The sequence below is a fragment of the Palaemon carinicauda genome, unplaced genomic scaffold (assembly GCF_036898095.1).
Source record: "Palaemon carinicauda isolate YSFRI2023 unplaced genomic scaffold, ASM3689809v2 scaffold10, whole genome shotgun sequence".
Lineage (NCBI taxonomy): Eukaryota > Metazoa > Arthropoda > Malacostraca > Decapoda > Palaemonidae > Palaemon > Palaemon carinicauda.
Window position 1 is genome coordinate 515,001 of NW_027168482.1, and position 19,621 is coordinate 534,621.

At 46.5% G+C, this 19,621-nt stretch overlaps 1 protein-coding gene across 8 annotated transcripts in view; it reads right to left on the bottom strand.

Moving 5' to 3' along the window:
- LOC137635197 (G patch domain-containing protein 2-like) overlaps positions 1 to 19,621 on the bottom strand; it is a 784,198-nt gene that overhangs the window by 494,639 nt on the left and 269,938 nt on the right. The gene's annotated exons all lie outside the window — the stretch shown is intronic.

Here is a 19,621-nt window from a genome sequence, read left to right on the forward strand (position 1 = left end):
CAAGGTCTGATTCATTACAATGTGCATGAGCTTCTTTAATCAAGAGCCTGATAAAAAATGACAAGGCATTTTTTGACATCTGCAACGTAGGCTTTTTGACTGAGCACCATAGAGCTTCCGAATTGCCTCGTAAGTCTTCTGTTCTGTACAGGTAGAACCTCAGAGCTCTTACTGGACATAGATCTCTTTCCAACTCCTCGCCAACTAAATCCGAAAGATTCGGAATTTCAAAAGCCTTGGGCCAAGGTTGAGAAGGGCGTTCATTTTTGGCGAGAAAGCCTAACTGTAAGGAACAGACAGCCTTACCATCTCGAAAACCAACGTTTTTGCTAAACGCATGGATTTCACTAACTCTTTTGGCTGTTGCGAGACTAACCAAAAACAGAGTCTTCATAGTAAGGTCCTTCAAGGAAATTGAATTTAAGGGCTCAAATCTGTCACTCATAAGAAATTTTAAAACAATATCCAGATTCCAAGCTGGTGAATCTTGGTGCCGTTGCTTTGTAGTATCAAAGGATTTAAGTTCTTGCAGATCCTTATTGTTTGAAAGGTCCAAGTTTCTGTGCCTGAATACAGTCGCTAACATACTCCTGTACAGTATCCCTTCATAGTCGAGGAAGAAAAGTCGCGCTTCCTTCGAAGGTGGAGCAGGAAGTCCGCAATTTGAGCTACAGATAAACCTTGATAGTTGATGTTCTTCTTCCTCTTGCAATGGCTTGAGCTGCCTCCTTCAAAAAAACCTCTAGCTCTAGTGAGTTTTTCGATAGTCTGAAGGCAGTCAGCTGAAGACTTTGGAGATTTTGATGGAATCTTTCCAAGTGAGGTTGTTTGAGTAAATCTACTCTTAATGGAAGGCTTCTTGGAGTGTCTACCATCCATTCCAGTACCTCTGTGAACCATTCTCTTGAGGGCCAAAAGGGGGCCACTAGGGTCATTCTGGTCCCTTCGGTTGCTTTAAACTTTTGTACCACTTTGTACAGGATCTTGTATGGTGGAAAAGCGTACGTGTCTAGATTGGTACAATCCAACAGAAATGCATCTATGTGGACTGCTTCTAGATCCGGTACTGGAGAGCAATACGCCTCTGACCTCTTTGTTTTTGATGTTGCGAAGAGGTCTATGCATGGTCGACCCCAAAGTCGCCACAGACTCTTGCATACTTGTTGATGGAGCGTCCACTCTGTGGACAGAATCTGACCTCTTCTGCTGAGGCTGTCTGCCATTATGTTCTTCTCTCCTTGGATGAACCTTGTCACCAGGACCACATTCCTCTCCTTTGCCCACAGAAGGAGATTCTTTGCAGTTTTGTAAAGAGATATCGATTGAGTTCCCCCTTGTTTGGCAATGTAAGCCAATGCCGTCGTGTTGTAGGCATTGACTTGTACCACTTTGTTTAGAACTGACCCTTCGAAACTTTTGAGGGCCAACAGGACTGCCATCAATTCTTTCTGATTGATATGGAAGTTTTTCTGGGCCTCTGACCACAGCCCCGAAGCTTCCAGCTTGTCTAGAGTTGCTCCCTACCCCAAGTCCGAAGTGTCGGAACATAACACAAGGTCTGGGTTCTTTTGAGTTAAGTCGAGACCTTCTTGGAACTTGTCTGGTTCGTCCCACCACCGAAGGCAGTTTTTAATGGATTCCGTAATTGAAATGCTCATTGTCTCTAAGTCTTTCTCCTTGTTCCAATGGTGATTGAGGAGGAATAGGAGAGGACAAAGGTTCAGTCTTCCTAGGGGAACAAATTGTTCTAAGGAGGAGAGGGTTCCTATTAGACTCATCCACTTCCTCGCTGAACACATGCTTTTCCTTTGAAAAGATCGGAGTTTCAAACTGGCTTGCTCCATCCATCCTTAAAGGAGACGGAAAAGCCCGAAAAATCCGACTCTGAATCGTCATTCCCAAATAAAGAATCTCTTGTGATGGAATTAAGAGAGACTTTTCCTTGTTGACAAGAAGACCCAGTTCTTCCGTAAGGCTCAAAGTTGTCTGGAGATCCTTCAGGCAGTGATCGTGTGAGTGAGCTCTGAGAAGCCAATCGTCAAGATACTGGGAGGCTCTGATGCCCCTTGAGTGGAGGATCTTTGCTATGTTGAGCATGAGTTTCGTAAATATTTGCGGGGCTGTGCTGAGGCCGAAACATAAGGCTCGAAATTGAAAAACTTCCCCCTTGAATACGAATCTTAGATAATGCATGAAGCTCGGATGAATTGGGATGTGAAAATAGGCGTCCTGGAGGTCTAATGAGACCATCCAGACGCCTTTCCTTACTGCAGCAAGAACTGATTTCGAAGTCTCCATTGAGAACTTCGTCTTCTGGACGAACTTGTTCAATGCACTTACGTCCAGGACTGGACGCCATCCCCCCCGAGTTCTTGGGTACCAGGAACAGGCTGTTGTAAAAGCCTGGAAAAGGTATGTCCTGTACTCTTTCTATGGCCCCCTTCTCCAACATTAGAGACACTTGAATAAATAATGCTTGTCTCTTTGCCTCCTCTCTGTATCTGGGAGAGAGATCCACTGGAGCTAAGACCAAAGGAGGATTCCCTATAAAGGGGATTTTGTAATCCTCCTTCAAGATCTGTATTGACCATCGGTCTGCTCCTCTCATCTCCCACGCTTGCCAGCAGTTGAGTAGTCTGGCTCCTACTGCCTAAAGGCGAAAGCAGTCAGACTCTGCTTCGCCCTGATCTGAAGCTTCTCCTCTTATTTCTTCTTGCATCGGTTCTGGAGCTACCCCTGCTGGAAGACCTCCCTCGAAAGGGCTGGGAGAACTTAAGAAAAGTTGTTTCTTCCTTAGGTTTGCGGCTGGAAAAAGAGAGTGGGAGGACCTTTCAGGCTGTCATAGAGATTAGGTCTTGAGTGGCCTTTTGTGTTAAAGCAGACGATATTTCCTTTATGAGCTCTTGAGGGAACAGCAAGGGAGAAAGAGGAGCATATAATAACTCAGATTTCTGGAAGGGAGTAACCCCCAGTGACAGAAATGAGCACATCTGAGCCCTTTTCTTGAGAATCCCTGCAGAAAAGAGTGCTGCCAACTCACTGGATCCGTCCCGCAATGCCTTATCCATACAGGACATTAAGTGGACTAAGTTAGAGGTATCACCTACTTTAAAAACAGCAACTTTTTTACCCAAGGCTTTAAATATGCCCTTAAGCAGATGATCCAGCTCCGAGGTAGACCAGAAAATCTTGGTCTTCCTCATGGCCGACAGACGAGGAGCGTCTTCAAGACTCGAGAAATCTCCCTGGGCAGATGCAGGTATCCCCAAGCCGAGAAATTCTCCTGTCTTGTACCAGATACTAGACCTAGATGCTAGTCTAGCTGGAGGAAATGCGAAAGCCGCTTTCCCTAGGCCTTTCTTGGACTGCATCCAGTCACCCATCAGTCTTGGAGCCCTCTTAGAAGACCGTGACAAGACCATCTTGGTAAACCGAGACTTCTTTGAAGCCTTCGCAAGAGTAAATTCGGAAGGTGGACAACGTGGAGCAACGGGTACAAAAAAGTCTGAGAATTCCTCAGTGAAAACTTTCATAAGTTTTTTCAGATCTACTGAAGGACAAAATGAGAAGAGTCTTCATCTTCAGAAACCTCCTCAAACTCAACAGGCGAAAGCTGACCCTCAATGTCCTTCTCTGGTAAAGCTCCAACGGGAGCAACAGCGTTGAGAACCGTGTCCTTCACATGAAGATCCTGACTTTCGACAGCAACCGAAACTGGATCATCATGTCTGTCGCCAAGCGGACGTGTCGCTTGACGCTCATCCAAACGCTCGTGATCAATGCGATCGGAACTAACGTGTTCCTGAATATGATCTCTGTTAAAATCAGTGTCATCCTGAAGAGCGTAGGACTCATCATCATAATCAAGACTCACTTCTAAATCCCCAGTAACATGGGAAGAAGTAGGTCGCTCAGGGTCAAGTTCTGTAAACCACTTGACGTCGCTTCCTGACTGGCGCTCAGCGCCGCGTACCGCTTGCCGCTCGACGACCTGTTTCGCTGCTTGTCGCTCAGCGACACGTCCTGGAGGACGTTCAATATTGAGTCTTGAAGGGCGGTTGACGTCCTGTGAACTAGGACGTTCGACGACTTGTTTAGCAGGACGTTCGAAGTCTCATTTCGTAGGACGTTCAAGCTCACGTCCTGAATGTAGTTCACCTTTGAGCTTAAGAGGACGTTTGGCACCTCGGATTAAAGAGCGATGGACGTTAGGGATAGCTGAGAACTCAACTTCGTTCTTAGTTGATTGCTCAGGATCACGTCCGTTCGATGCTATAGCTAGCAGGAAGCTCGTCGCCTCGCATAGAAGGACGTTCGAGATCATGAACCACTGCACGCTTAACGACACGTTCGGGAACACGTCCTACAGGACATTTCACATCGCGTTCAGCAGACCGCTCGCTGACTCGAGCCTGACAATAACTGTCACGTTTGTCTGCTTGACACTTGTCGCTATGATGGTATGTCTGACGTTTGTGCACAGGAACAAGTTCACTTTCCTTGAGAGGAACAGTGTTACGACCTTTCAAGGGATAGACGAAAATGAGATCGTCATTCAGAGCCTCTTGACTGATAGGCTTACGCCGCCTGGCGTCCAGAAGAAAGGCTTCCTGAAGTTCAGGATCCAGAACTGCTACTCTCTTACTGATCGGGGCTTGGTAATTTTGCATGAAAGAAGAGAGCCTTTGTTGCATCTCTTGTAGTATGTTCAAATTAGGATCTATTCGTTGTGATATCGGTGACGACACCACAACGTTCTCCTCACCGCTCATAAGGCATTCAGAACGTCTGGATGGTGAAAACCAGTCTGACGGCTGTGGGGGAGCATGAACCGAGGTTAAGCCTGGTTCTGACAACTGCTTAGCAGGATCCTTAGCAGAGTCCGACGTCCTAGCAGGACGTTTAGTAGGAGAGCTCTCAAATGAAGATAAAAAACTCTCTGGACTATCCCAATGGTTACAGCCAGGCCGCGATGTGCTAGTAAGACGTTTGTTGGCCTTATCAAAGGTCCTCTTAAGAGGTCTGGAAGTTAGCCGCCAGCCTCTTTTAGGTATTGCGTCATCCGAAGACGACGAAAGCAACTTAACCTCACTTTTCCTAAGGTGAGGGCGAACGTCCTGGGAAACGTCAACAGGTACGTTCGAGGGGACGTCTGCTCGTGTTTTAAAGCCTCCCGTCTCCTTTTGCTGTTCGACATTCCTTCTCCCAGGGGTTGGGGAGCTTGGAAGAGGTCTAAGACTCGGAGAATGACACACGCGAGCAGGCATACCCTCCACAGCACTAAATAACTTCACTGCACTTTTTGCACTTTCACTCTTTAACTGCTTTACATCGGACATAAGCTGCGTTTTGTCCGCCGCAAGCGATTCCACTTTAGCGCCCAGCGCTTGAATCGCTACCAACATGTCCTTAAGCGTAGGCTCATTAGCAGTTACAGTAGCGGGATCAGAATCTATCACCACAGGGGAAGGAATAGGGTCAGTGACACAGGAAGAGGAAAACTCTGTTGAAGAACGAGAAGAACTTCGTCTTAATCCATCCCTTTAAAGTTTATGCCTATAGCGATCAAACTCAATCCATGCATGCTCTGACAAAAGAACCCACTCATCACAATGATCACCCAAATCACAAACTTTACCTCTGCATTTAACGCAAAGTGAATGGGGATCAAGAGAAGCTTTAGCCATTCGGGTCTTACACCCACTCACACACATATTAAAAGTTATAGGGGGGGTGGCCATTTTGAAAAATTTTAGAGAGAAATCAACAAGCAAGGGTCAAAAATTTCTAAATCCAATCGTATCCTAGAATATCCAATAGCAAAATCAAACAAGCGGGAGTCAACAACCAAAGTTTTGTACATCACCAAAGTAAATCAGTAAATATCAGCAAACTGACAAAAAGAATATCCACGTGTCGCCGCTAGCGACGGCAGGGAATATATGAGGGTTCCTGGAATGGTTCCTAGGTACCTCGCTAGGGCGCAGGGATGCCACACCTGGCTATCCAATCGGCGATTGACGCGAGTTTTGAATTTTCTGCCGTGACATCAGGGACGTAAGCTATGTACTGTATATAACTACCGGGTAAGTCTTATGTTTGAAAATACATTATCAATATAATGCCACTCAATGGAAGATGTGAAAACAAAATATATCTGACATAGTCAGATGTTCGGAAATGCATAAAACTCCGTAACGCAAATGTTCACTCGGCACTGGTGTATTGATCAGATATGAACCTACTCGGACCAGTGCATCAACCATAGTTATGATCTGCACAAGTGGGTATTTATACCCACACACCCGAAGCACTGTAAAGTCCCAAAACAGACCAATGTTCATCACAGCACTAGATGGCAGGCTTAATGACACTACCAGCTGCCACCACAAAATGTTTTATCTCTTCTACTTGCTTCGCATAATGTTTATAGAAGACCCTGGATGACTTCCACCCAGTGTACGAGCGAAGTCTCTCAAAGTCCATATGCTGAAAGAAGTTCTGCGAGAAGTTCTGTCGGGATCCGCCTTGCGAATAAAATAGGTGAGCTTCGTTCTCAGTTGTTTTAAAGACAGGTACAATCCTGAGGTTTCGCCTCTGAAGAGCTGTCCTCCCTTGAAGTTTAAAGTTCTCTGAAGATAGACCTTAAGACACTCTATTGGACACAAAGAGGCATCTTCCTTCAATGGGCAGATTCTCCAAGGACGCCACCTTTTGGTGGGTAGCTCATTCTTAGCGAGAAAGGCAGGATCGGGAAACATATTCAGTTCTCATGAGTCCAGGAACTGGATATGGCCTTCGTCTCTAGATAAGGCCACTATTTTACTAACTCTAGCCCCTGAGACTATTGCGAACAGAAAGATAACTTTCTGTGTAAAATCCTTTAGAGTACAGTTCTCATTATCCAGGTTCGAAGCATAGTGTAATACTTTGTTCAAAGACCATGTGATGGGCTTTGGTGGGGCTGTAGGCTTGAGTCTAGCACATGCTTTCAGAACCTTATTAAAGATTTCACCTGAGAGGTCCACCTCGAAAGCATACAGAAGTGGTCTAGCCAGGGCAGGGCCGACTTACAAGAAGTACTGTAACTGTAGTAGAGGCCAGACCTTGCTCGTGGAGGTGTATGAAGACTGCAAGACAGAAGTCTATCGATATTTCTGTCGGTTTCCTTTCTTTCACAAAGGTCACCCATTTCTTCCATAACGATTTGTACTGTCTCCTAGTAGAACATGACTTGTACTCTTCGATGAAGTCAACTTTATCCATTGAGATTCCAAACTTTTGGCAAGAAAATCATGATGCAGGTTGCTGGTTCTCTGGGATGAAGCTTAGACAGCCGACTTCTGGACAGTTGGGACAGCACTGGATTCGGCAGTGGAAACAACTTCAGATTCAACTCTAGGACAAGAGGAAACCAATTGCTCTTGGGCCACTTGGGGGCTACCACCGCTGCCATCCCTCAGAAGGATCTTAGCTTGTCGAGGACTTTTAGCAGGAGATTGGTTGGTGGAAACAGGTAAATGTAATTCCATCTGTTCCAGTCTAGAGACATGGCATCCATCACTTCTGCTTGAGGGTCCAGGTAAGGGGCTACGTAACGAGATAGTTTCTTGTTGTCGCTCGTTGCGAAGAGGTCGATCTGCAGTTCTAGGACTTTTCCCAAGAGGAAGGAGAATGAGTCTGCATTCAGGGACCATTCTGTCTCTATGGGCTTTTGCCTGGATAGAGCGTCCACCGTTACATTGCGGATCCCTTGTAGATGAACTGCTGATAAGTGCCATCTCTTCTTCTTGGCCAGGTAGAGGATGGCTAACATCACATGGTTGATGTGAGGTGATCTTGAGCCTTGTCGATTTAGACTCTTTACTAACACCTCGTTGTCCAGGACCAACCTGATGTAGGTTGATCTGCGAGGAGATAGTCTCTTCAACGTCAGGAACACTGCCATAGCTTCCAAAATGTTGATATGAAATTTTCTGAACTAGCGCGACTAAGTCCCTTGCACCTTCCTGTCATGAGAATGACCTTCCCATCCTTCCAAGGAGGCAGCCGTATGAATCACTACCAATGGTTGTGGTGGATGCAGGGGAACTATCCGCACCAGACTCTTGGCTGTGGACCACGGCTTTAATTGTCTGCACAACAAGGCCGGTGTCAACCTTAGTTGATCTCTTCGAGTGTTCGATGCGTATTTCCTCCAGACACCAGACGCATCTTTTAAACGTGCCTTTAGCACTGAGTCTGTCACTGCTGCAAACTGTAGAGAGCCCAAGACTCTCTCCTGTTGGCGTCTTGAAATCCTCTGGTAACGGATTAGTCTCCTGATAAACCCCGCTATTTCTCTCCTCTTCTTGGATGGAATGGAGAGGAGGTGTGACTTTAAGTTCCATTGGATTCCCAAACACTGGAACTGTTGGGCTGGAGTGAGACGAGACTTCTTGCGGTTGATCTTGAAGCCTTAGTATTCCAGAAACTGGATCACTTTTTGAGCTGCCTGCAGACAAGTAATCTTGGATGCTGCCCATACCAACCAATCGTCTAAGTAAGCTACCACTTGAACACCTTTGGTGCGTAGCTGTTGAACAACTGTCTGCTAGCTTGGTGAATATCCTTGGGGCTCTGTTCAGTCCAAAGGGCATTGCTCTGAAGACAAACTTCTTCTTTTGTAGTCTGAATCCTAGGTAGGGGAAGAAGAGGCGACTCATCGGGAGATGCCAATAAGAATGTGCCAGGTCTATTGAGACCGTGTACGCCCCTTTTGGCAGAAGGGTCCTTATGTGTTGTAGAGTAAGCATCCGGAACTTGTTGTTCTCAATGAACTTGTTAAGTGGAGACAAGTCTAGAATGACTCTGAGTTTGTCTGAGTCTTTCTTCGGAACACAAAACAGCCTTCCCTGGAACTTGATGGACTTCGCTTTCTTTCTTGGTCAAGAGTTCTGAGATATATTCTCCTAACAAGGGGGTGGAGTGTTGGAAGAATTCTGGAAAACAGGGCGGAGTTTTGCTCCATTTCCACCCGAGTCCATTCGTAATTAGGCTGTGGGCCCAGGGATTGAAGGTCCAGCGATCCCGAAAATGATGGAGTCTGCCCCCTACCTGAAACCCCTCATTGCTTGAAGGGTCCTACAGACTTACCTTCGCGACCACGTCCTCCTCGGCCCTGAGAGAAACTACCTCTTAGAGAACCTCTCCTGGAACCTCTTCCTTTCTGGCTGGGACGAAAGGAAGTCGACTGCTTTTCAAAGGTAGGGATGAAAACAGGCGACTGAGTTACCAGCTGCTGAGGGACCATCTGGAAGGTGGTCTGGGGCACTGTGGTCATGGTCATGGCAGGAACTTGGGCAGGTCTTCGAGGTCTCCTTGCCCTCTTGTTCTTGGGTTGGGGACCTCCCTCCGTAGGAGACTTCCTCTTTGAGGACATACCCCATTTTTGGAGAAGGTTCCTGTACTCCGTCATTGCCCTCGCAATGACCTCTTGGACCAGATCTTGTGGAAAGATGGCTTTGCCCCAGAGGTAATAAACTTAAGTGGTTCGTGCTGAATGGTCTCTGCCACCAGGACGAACTCTCTGCAAGCTCTCCTCACCCTGAGGAAAGCGTAAAAGTCCTTCACAAGGGTACCCATGTGAGTCTTGGCCAGGAAAAAGAGGATTTCTGGGGCATTATGCTTGCTTGCACTTAGTTCCAAGCAGTTCTGATGAGAGAGAGAGGCCGCAAGTCTCTCCTTCGACTCCTGTTCCTTTTTCAGAAGATGGTCTGGCAACTTGGGAAGGTTCTCACTGAACTGCTGTCCAGCAATCTCCGGGTCTAGTTTGGAGATGGAGAAGGTTAGGTGGAGATCCTTCCCTTTTCCTTCACTAGTAGGCAGCGCGAGGGAGAATGGCTTGCATTCTTCCTAAGTCGGGCTGGGTTTTCCCTCGTCGGCAGCCTTGACGACAGAGTTGAACGTTTTCTCTGTAAAGGGAAAGGAGATCGAGGAAGGGGCAAGAAAAGTAGCGTGCTTTTTGCTCAGCGCTGAAACTTTAGTGTTTGTATAATCCGATCCCTTCAGGGTCTTCAAAAGGATGGCCTGCGCCTTATCGTGTTCAAACACAATGACCTCCTTAGGGACCGTTTCTTCTCGAGTTGCACTCTCGTCCCGCAGTCTCACATAGCACTCGGGATAAGCAGAGAAGCTAGGCCAGAAATCGAGGTCTTCAATAGGTCTGACTCCCAGTTTCTCAGAAATGAACAGTTTCCCATCCATCATGGGCATGTGCTCCACATACCTCCAGGGATTGGTTTCGGAGCAATGAGGGAGATCGGACACACTAAGAGGCTTCTTAGACGTGCCCTTGACGACCCCAAGACGGTCAATATTCTCCTGCATGTTTCTTTGCTGCTGCCTGAACGACTCCTCCATGGCCTTCTGCTCCTGTTGGAACGACTCCATCATGAATTTAAGAGACGCCAGAATCTCATCACTTGCACTGGCCTGAGGAACAGGTTGTGGAGTCAGTGCAAAGGACGTCGATGGTAATGACTGGTATGCAGCAAAGCAGACTGGGGGTCTTCTGTCGCCGTCGAAAGGGATTCCTCTTCCTCCACGAGATGAAGATCTTCGTCCTGTTCAGGGATGCCGTGCAGCAGGTCTTTTTCTGTGCCGGAGGACACTTCTGACATCCTCTCTTGCTGGATGTCCATGTCCTCTACGGTCCTACTGGTGTCAAGAGTCAACCTTCAGCTGGATGAAGGGAGACTGAAGCTGTTCCTGGGACACCACCGCGCTAGGAAGAGCCTTGGGGAACAACATACGCCTCAGGGAGTCGTTTGGTAGGTATGGTCCTGGGGCATTCTTTTGGATCCCCCTTACCCACTTGCGAAGGGTATCCCTCGCCGTGTCCCTAGTCTCGAGGGTAACTGAAGGGGCTTCGCCGAAGTCGTTGGTTAGAAGAATCGAGAAGATGGTGCAGCCTTTCGGGTCCAAATACTTCAGGACTCCTGTGATGATGCAGCAAGGGGCATGAGAACTACACTTCGTGTGGCCAAAGAAGTCCCTCCCCTTGTGGTTGCAGAACGTCGCTCCACATTTCTCCCCAGGATCATCCTCTAAAAAAGGAGAAAATTTCAATATGTACAACATCTTGTATCTCAGGGATATATAAAGCATGCTACTGATTCTTATCTTAATTTGTTGGACAGAAACTTACGGTCTATTAAATTTCTTATTCCTGATCTAGACATTAATCTTTGGCACCGTTGTTCAATTAGTTCATTATGCATGTTGCATAACTCTGACCATCCTTTACATTCACATCTCCCTGGACAATTCTATCTTGTTCGTAATACTAGGCAGGCAGTTAATTCTAATAGCCAGGCCTTCACCATCATGAGGCTCAATACTACACAGTATTCTAGAAGTTTTATTCCAGCTGTTACCAAGTTGTGGAATGATCTTCCTAATCGGGTAGTTGAACCAGTAGAACTTCAAAAGTTCAAAGTTGGAGCAAATGTTTTTATGTTGACCAGGCTGACATGAGTCTTTTTCTGGGTCGACCTGTGACGGCCGGTGAAAAGGGTCCTTCTTTACACTTTTCTGATATAAACCTTCCAAATATACCAGAGAAAGATAAAAGCATGGAATGCAGAGGTTACTACCCTCTCGCGAGCACCTTGTGGGTGTCGTGTATAAAGCAGGGGCGTGTGAAAACCACTATTCACAGGCTGTCTTCCATTTAGATAATTCCTTCATCAAAGGGAAGGGCCGTAACAGAGGCCCCAGATACCGCACCTGAGCCACTCCACCGACGCCCGACGCGAGCGCCCTCTGAGACATCCTTCTGTTTTGGACTTGCTAGCTTGGTCTTAAATTTTTGTGTTCTCGGTGTTTTCACGTTTCGTGGATTATTTTCATCATGGCCGAAGCTCCAACTTCACCAATACCAATGTTAAATACCATAGTTTGTTTTGACAGCTTTTTGCAGTACCGGCCAGTTGTACTCTTCCCAGTATTGTGTTGTTTTTTATTTCGACCGGCTTGGCCTTCCGCGGTGTCGGCAGCCATTGTTGTTTTGATTTGCCTCGCTGGGAATTTCATGTTAGTCTTGCCCATTTGGTACGCTGTCAGTTAGGTTCTTGGTTAAGTCACTGGCCTTACGCCTTTTTGAACCATTATTATTATTATTATTATTTCCTTGGTACTTTTTGCTAGCAAGTCCAGTCTGGACGAACAAGAATAGCGTTCTGGCTTTATTATAGTTTAGTACCCACCCTGAGAGGCGTTCGTCAGTAGACTATATCCTTTTAAATTTTGTTAACGTAGACGTTATTCTTCGTTCGTAGTCTTGTATTTGACGTTACAATTTTATTGTTATACTTATATCATATTATAGTGTGCTTAATTAGGTTCTTTATAGTGTAACCACGAGAGCGAGAGCATGGAGTTCTCGTTTTTCTGTCGCTACAGTCACGAGTTACCCTTTCTCTTGTTTTCTTTCTTAGCCTCGAGTAGGAGAGGTGGATTTCCCGTTTTCCGTTTTATACGATCACGGGTTCTCCCTCCCCCCTCTCCCTCTACGGGTATATGATATTTTACGATTTATTTTATTATGTGGTTACTGTTAATATAGCTAGCGTTATTAATAGGTCCTGTTCGTGTGTGAGTTATTGTTTTGGGCCAGCTTTAGGACGCCACCTGTTCCCCTCGTAGTTCCGTCCTCTCCCCGCTACGGCTTGGGAGTAGGATCTGAACATTCATCCACTCCGCCATGAGGGATACTCATTGAGATTGGAACCTATAGTTATATATCATTTGGGGTGCAACCCTCTGGCAGGGCCTCATCCTCCCGGTGGTCCCTTGCACCCAGACTCCGGCCACGGCCATATCCACACAAAATATTCATTATTAATCACAACTTATTTATTCCGGACCTTTCACCGGACCTCCGGCTTCAACGGAGATCACCAATACGCTTAGCAATGATGTTAGCCTTAGCTTTTAGCTACTGCTTGTATTTTATAATTTATTTGGTTACGGGCCTATCACTGAATCCTCGACCCTGTCGGAGGTTCCGCAGCTTACATTAATTTATTTTATTCTATTTTAATAATATTTATAGTGATACGGACCCATTTTAGATTGCTCCGGCACACTCTGGTGCAGGAAAATTTTATATTTAAAATATTTTAATATGGAGCTCCGGCTCTCATTCATTGAACCATTCTATGCACACATATTTAATGCTATCTAGACTCTGTTAGTAGATCTTAATCCCTTACCAGTCTCAAGGAACATCCAGACTTATGTCTCCTTTCTTTTACAAAAGGTCCGCTACGCTGCCAAGGGCTGCCCTGCCTCTTTCAACGATCCCGTTGGACATGACCTCTGCCGGTCGCATGCACATTGCGCTATCTCCTTTATTCGGGAGGCGGGACTAGCCCCATACATGGTGTGGTTCCCGGAATTGTGCACGTTCTGTTACGAGTTGTCCTCCTTACTCCTGAACGATGACGTAAGTTGGTTTTAGTTTTGTTCCTTTTATCCCTTGGCGATGATTTAATTTGTTCCTTAATTATGTATACATCGCTTATTTCGGAGAACGATCCTTCTCCTTCATCACTAATCCCCTCACCTCTTTCAGGCCGATGATGAATCTCTTCGGTCGGCAAGAGCTGCTCTTCGTCCTTGGGTGTCGGGCTTCGGCAGGAATGCTCCGTCTGGCGCACCCTATCTCCTCGACGGAGACATGGCCTCCCGACTCTTCCCAGGCTCTACCACTGCAGCAGTCACTCCGGAGGCGGCTGCCCCTTTAATTGAAGCGGTCAGAGCGACCATCCCCACGGAAGACGAATCTCTTTTATCGGGGGACATGTCAGCTCTGGATTTAGACATCGAGCCCATGGACGACCAGGTAGGTGGTGTCGAGTTGGTGGAAACTTTTTTATCTCCTTCTCCTTCTTCTACCTCTTCCTTTCTCGGCTTTGATAAGCCTACGGCCTCTCCTCGGGATCCCTCCGTCCCCATACGACCCAAGGTGAAGCCACTCCGTAATTATAAGTCAATGCCTAGTTCAGCTTCGCTATTGTCTACGTCACCGGTCCCCGGACCCTCGACTGCTCCTGATATCCCTGGTACTTCTCATAAAACCATAACTTCTAAGAAGTCGAAGTCCGCCAAGTCCAAGGCTTCGTTGGCGGGTGGTTCTCAGGAACCCTCCTTATCCGTCGACTTAATCAGGGATATGATTAAAGAACAAATTCAGCAACACTCTGGGGCTATGACGGAGCTAAACGATATGGTGGCGAATCTGATCCGCTCCGGAACTCAGATTCCTCCGCCTTCAGCCCCAGACGCGTCGAAGTTACCCCCCTTCGATAAAAACAACCCTTGGAGGTTTGCCTTGCATGCTCCTTACTTAGATGGTACCCTAACTCTAGATAGCATAGGCACCCGCCCTCTAGAGGACCTAGAATTCTACCCCCCGGGGCTAGAATTCCCATTCAACGGCTTCGTACGTTTGAAGGAGCATGCCTTGGTTAGAATGGACAAGGTACCGAAGGAAACGGTGATATTTCCAAGAGAACAGGCCCAAGCTGTTTGGGCCAGGACTCTATCAGAATGGGGGTGTACCAACTCCAAGCTCACCCCACACAAAGGTGCCTACACTATTTTTACAATGGCATCGTCCATTACCTTTCCACTTATAGATAAAGTGACAGATCTGACAATACAGGCCGTCAAGGAAGGCTCTGCCATGCCGGCTCTCAAAGAGACAGACCCCACCTCAATGCTCATTCCGAGTACCTCTGCCACCTGGGATGACGCTTCTTCTACCTTCACGGTAGGGAAGCTAGACCCAGACTGCGCCTCTACTCTTTTTTCTGAGAAGCTTCCCAGATTACTAGAGAATCTTATCAAGACCGAGTTCGAGGCACGTAATAGGTTAGCTAGGTCCCTCCACTCCATCACCTCCATAGAGTCCCTAGCCTCTGTTTACCCGAATGAAACTTTGTTCAGGGTTTTCACAAAGAACCTGCTTCTGTCCTACCAAGTTGACCTCCACGACTTCTGGTCGGCTCGGGTTAGCTGCAGGAAATACGTTCTGTCTGAGGCTTCTATCAGACATGAACCAAACAGGCTGATAGCGTCCTCCTGCTGGGGTAAGAACCTATTCCCTCAGGATGAAGTTAATAAAGTTCTTCAGGACGCTGCGAGGGCAAACCAAAATTTGCAAGTAAGGTGGGGCCTCACGACCAAAAGGAAGATCGAATCCCACAAACAAACTTTCTTCAAGAAAAAGCAGAGATTTACCCCTTACAAGACGAACCGGGGTCACTACCACCAATCGGCAGTTCCCAACACGTCAACACAGTCTTCCTCTGCTTCGACTTCTCAGCAACCGGCTCTTCCTCAACAGGTGGTCTACCTCACTGCTCCCCCAGGTACACAACCCAACCCCGTGTCTTCTTGGATGTCCTACCCTGCATACAACCCTAGCTACGAACCCTCCGGTTCCTTTCGTGGACACCAGAGAGGAAGCTACAGAGGTAGAGGACAGTTCAGCCATCGAGGCGGACCTAGATCAAGGGGTGCTCGTGGAGGGAAGGGACCTAAATTCACTTCCTCGCAATGATGTGATCCCGGTAGGGGGGGAGACTTTATCACTTTCGAGACCATTGGACCTTCAGTCCATGGGCTCACAGCATAATATCCAAAGGCTTGGGTTGGAAATGGTCACAGGGATCTCCACCTCCACTAGTGACCTTCTTTCAGAGACCCACTCCCATCCTGAAAGAGTACACCACAGAGATACTCAAGAAGAAAGCAATCAAACGGGTTCGATCACTGAAATTCCAAGGCCGCCTATTTACAGTTCCAAAGAAAGACTCGTCGGCGTTGAGAGTGGTTCTGGACTTGTCAAAACTAAACTCTTACATTCTCTGCGACAAGTTCCGTACGCTGACTATCTCTCAGGTACGGACCTTACTTCCCCGTGGGGCCATCAACACCTCTATCGATCTTACCGACGCCTATTATCATGTGCCAGTAGCTCGAAACTTCTCTCCTTACCTAGGCTTCCGCCTAGGCAAGAAAGCCTTTGCGTTCAAAGTCATGCCCTTCGGTCTCAGCATTGCTCCCAGGATATTCACGAAACTGGGAGAGACAGTGCTCGAGCAACTCAGGAACCAAGGGATACAGATCATCGCCTATCTGGACGATTGGCTCATTTGGGCTCGGTCGGACCGGGAATGCAACAGAGCTACGACGAAGGTAATTCGATTTCTCGCCAAACTGGGATTCCAAGTCAATCTCCAAAAGTCTCGCCTACAACCATCAAGCCGCTTCGAATGGTTAGGCATTCGGTGGGACCTTTCAAAGCACAGGCTCTCCCTTCCTCCCAAAAAGGTAAGGGAGATAGCTTCCAAGATCAGGAACTTTCTCAAGCACAAACAGGTGTCCAGAAGAGCTTTAGAAAGAATCCTCGGCCTTCTCCAATTTGCTTCAGTAACAGATCTCCTATTAAAAGCCAAACTCAAAGACATCAATCGAGTTTGGAGAAAGAGAGCTACAATACCTTTAAGAGACAAGATCTCGAAGATCCCCTCTGTCTTAAAAATGAGACTACGCCCATGGTCCGAACCGAGGAACCTCTCCAAATCGGTTCCTCTGCAATTCCCCCCTCCACAAGTGACACTTCATACAGACGCATCTCTGAGTGGCTGGGGGGTTTACTCCCAACATCAGATGTTTCAGGGCTCTTGGTCACCCACCATGAAACAGTTCCAGATCAATGTTCTCGAAGCCATGGCAGTGTTCTTGACCCTGAAGAGAATCTCTCCTCCGAGGTCGTCCCACATCAGAGTAGTCTCAGACAGCACAGCCGTAGTACACTGCATCAACAGAGGAGGATCCAAGTCACCCAACCTGAATCAGGTCCTGGTCACTATCTTCGCCTTGGCAGCAGACAAGAACTGGTTCCTGTCAGCAACTCACCTAGCAGGAGTCCAGAATGTGATAGCGGACTCACTATCCAGGACGAAACCACTGAAATCGGAATGGTCCCTAGACATAAATTCCTTCCGGTGGATACTCAGGCTGGTTCCGGGCCTCCAGGTAGATCTATTCGCAACTCAACTGAATCACAAACTTCCCTGTTATGTGACCCCAAACCTGGACCCTCAGGCTTATGCCATGTTTGCATTAACCCTGGATTGGAACCATTGGAAGAAGATTTACCTATTCCCTCCAGTGAATCTTCTAATGAAAGTTTTACACAAGCTATGCTCCTTCCAAGGGGCAGTGGCCTTAGTAGCACCTCACTGGCCAAAAAGCAGTTGGTTTCCTCTCCTCCTCGAGTTGAACCTCCGTCCCTTCCGGATCCCATTCCCCAAACTGACCCAAGTAGTCCAAACTCGGACTGTGTCAGATTCCTCAAGGATAGCCAAAACCCTAACTTTGTGGACTTCATGTCCTCTTTATAGAATCAGACAAAAGGGACTCTACAATTCGTCAATATGATTCGGCCGTTAAGAAACTAGCAGATTTCTTAAAGAATTCAGACCATACTTTTATGACTCCTAATTTAGCCATCTCCTTCTTTAGGTTCATATTTGACAAAGGCCTAGCAGCTAGCACTATAACCACCATCAAGTCAGCTTTGAAGAAGATCTTCCTTGTTGGGTTTAACATTAACCTAGAAGATTCCTATTTCTCATCTATTCCAAAAGCATGTGCTAGGCTTCGACCTTCGGTTCGTCCACAAAAGGTCTCTTGGTCTCTGAACAATGTCCTCAAACTTGCGTCAGACACGGACAATGAATCCTGCTCCTATATCACTCTTCTTAGTTAGACTTTATTTCTAACGGCTTTGGCCTCGGGTGCTAGAATCTCAGAACTAGCAGCTCTCTCACGTAACTCAGAAAACATAGATTTCCTCCCTTCAGGTGAAGTACTTCTTTCTCCAGACAGAGCTTTCCTAGCTAAAAATGAGGACCCACAAAATAGGTGGTCCCCTTGGAAGATTATTCCTCTTCCCCAAGATAGTTCTCTGTGTCCAGTCACTACTCTCAGGGCCTTTTTAGCTAGAACTGCCACCCGCTCGTCTGGCTCCTTGTTTATCAGAGAACAAGGAGGTACTATTTCCATTAAAGGCATTAGGCAACAAATCCTATACTTCATTAAACAATCTAATCCGGAATCATTTCCCCATGCTCATGATATCTGGTCAGTAGCTACCTCCATCAATTATTTCCAAAATATGGATTTTGATGACCTTAAAAAGTACACGGGTTGGAAATCTCCTATGGTTTTCAAACGCCACTATCTAAAGAACTTACAGGCCCTTAAATATCCAACCGTTGCAGCTGGGAGCCTCATCTCTCCCCATTAATCTCTTGTTCTTCCTTTCATCCATCTCTCCTCTTCTCCCTCCTACCTGCCACTCGCACCACGTCGCCGCTCTCTTTGGTGGTTCGTTAGCCCTAAGTTTATTCCATGTTTAGTTCCTATGGTTATTAACTGTTATTGTGTTACCGTAACTTTAGTGTTGGGTTATTCTTAGCCATGTCAGTTTTGTTGCATATTGTGCTCTGATACTCGGATGCTTCCTTGTTATCATGTTTATTTAGCCTTACGTTCACTATGTCCTTTGGCTAGTTTGTAATTTATGCTTACTTACCTTAATATAATATATTATTTTCCTTACATGGTGTTTATCTCTCTCCTCATTAGGTTACTATTTATTATTGGGCTTGGAAGGCATTCTCTGGTACATTTTCACCGGCCGTCACAGGTCGACCCAGAAAAGGGATTTTGACGAAGGAAAAATCTATTTCTGGGGAGAGACCTGTGACGCCCGGTGAAACCCTTCCCTGTTATTTTGTACGATCCCACCCTTTCCTTTCCAAGCCGTTTGTTCTTGCAGAAGGATGTCTCAGAGGGCGCTCGCGTCGGGCGTCGGTGGAGTGGCTCAGGTGCGGTATCTGGGGCCTCTGTTACGGCCCTTCCCTTTGATGAAGAAATTATCTAAATGGAAGACAGCCTGTGAATAGTGGTTTTCACACGCCCCTGCTTTATACACGACACCCACAAGGTGCTCACGCGAGGGTAGTAACCTCTGCATTCCATGCTTTTATCTTTCTCTGGTATATTTGGAAGGTTTATATCAGAAAAGTGTAAAGGACCCTTTTCACCGGGCGTCACAGTTCTCTCCCCAGAAATAGATTTTTCCTTCGTCAAAATCCCTTTTATAGTTTATATATGACATATCTGTTTTTGACATTGTTAATAGTTTATAAATGACATATCTATTTTGACGTTACTGTTTTTAGAATGCTTTCTTGTTAATTTTTTCTCATCATTTATTCATTTCCTTTCCTCACTGGGCTATTTTTCCCTATTGGAGCCCTTGGGCTTATAGCATCTTGCTTTTCCAACTAGGGTTGTAACTAGGGTTGTAACTTGGCTAGTAATAATACTAATAATAACAATAATAATAATAATAATAGCAAATGTGGAGCCACTTCTTTGGCATGGCATATAGCTGTAAGGTGACTAATGAAATATAAGCAACCATGAATCTCCAAGTCAAACCACTAACAACAAAGGAATTATCAGTTTGAAAATCAAGCAACACATGATTAGA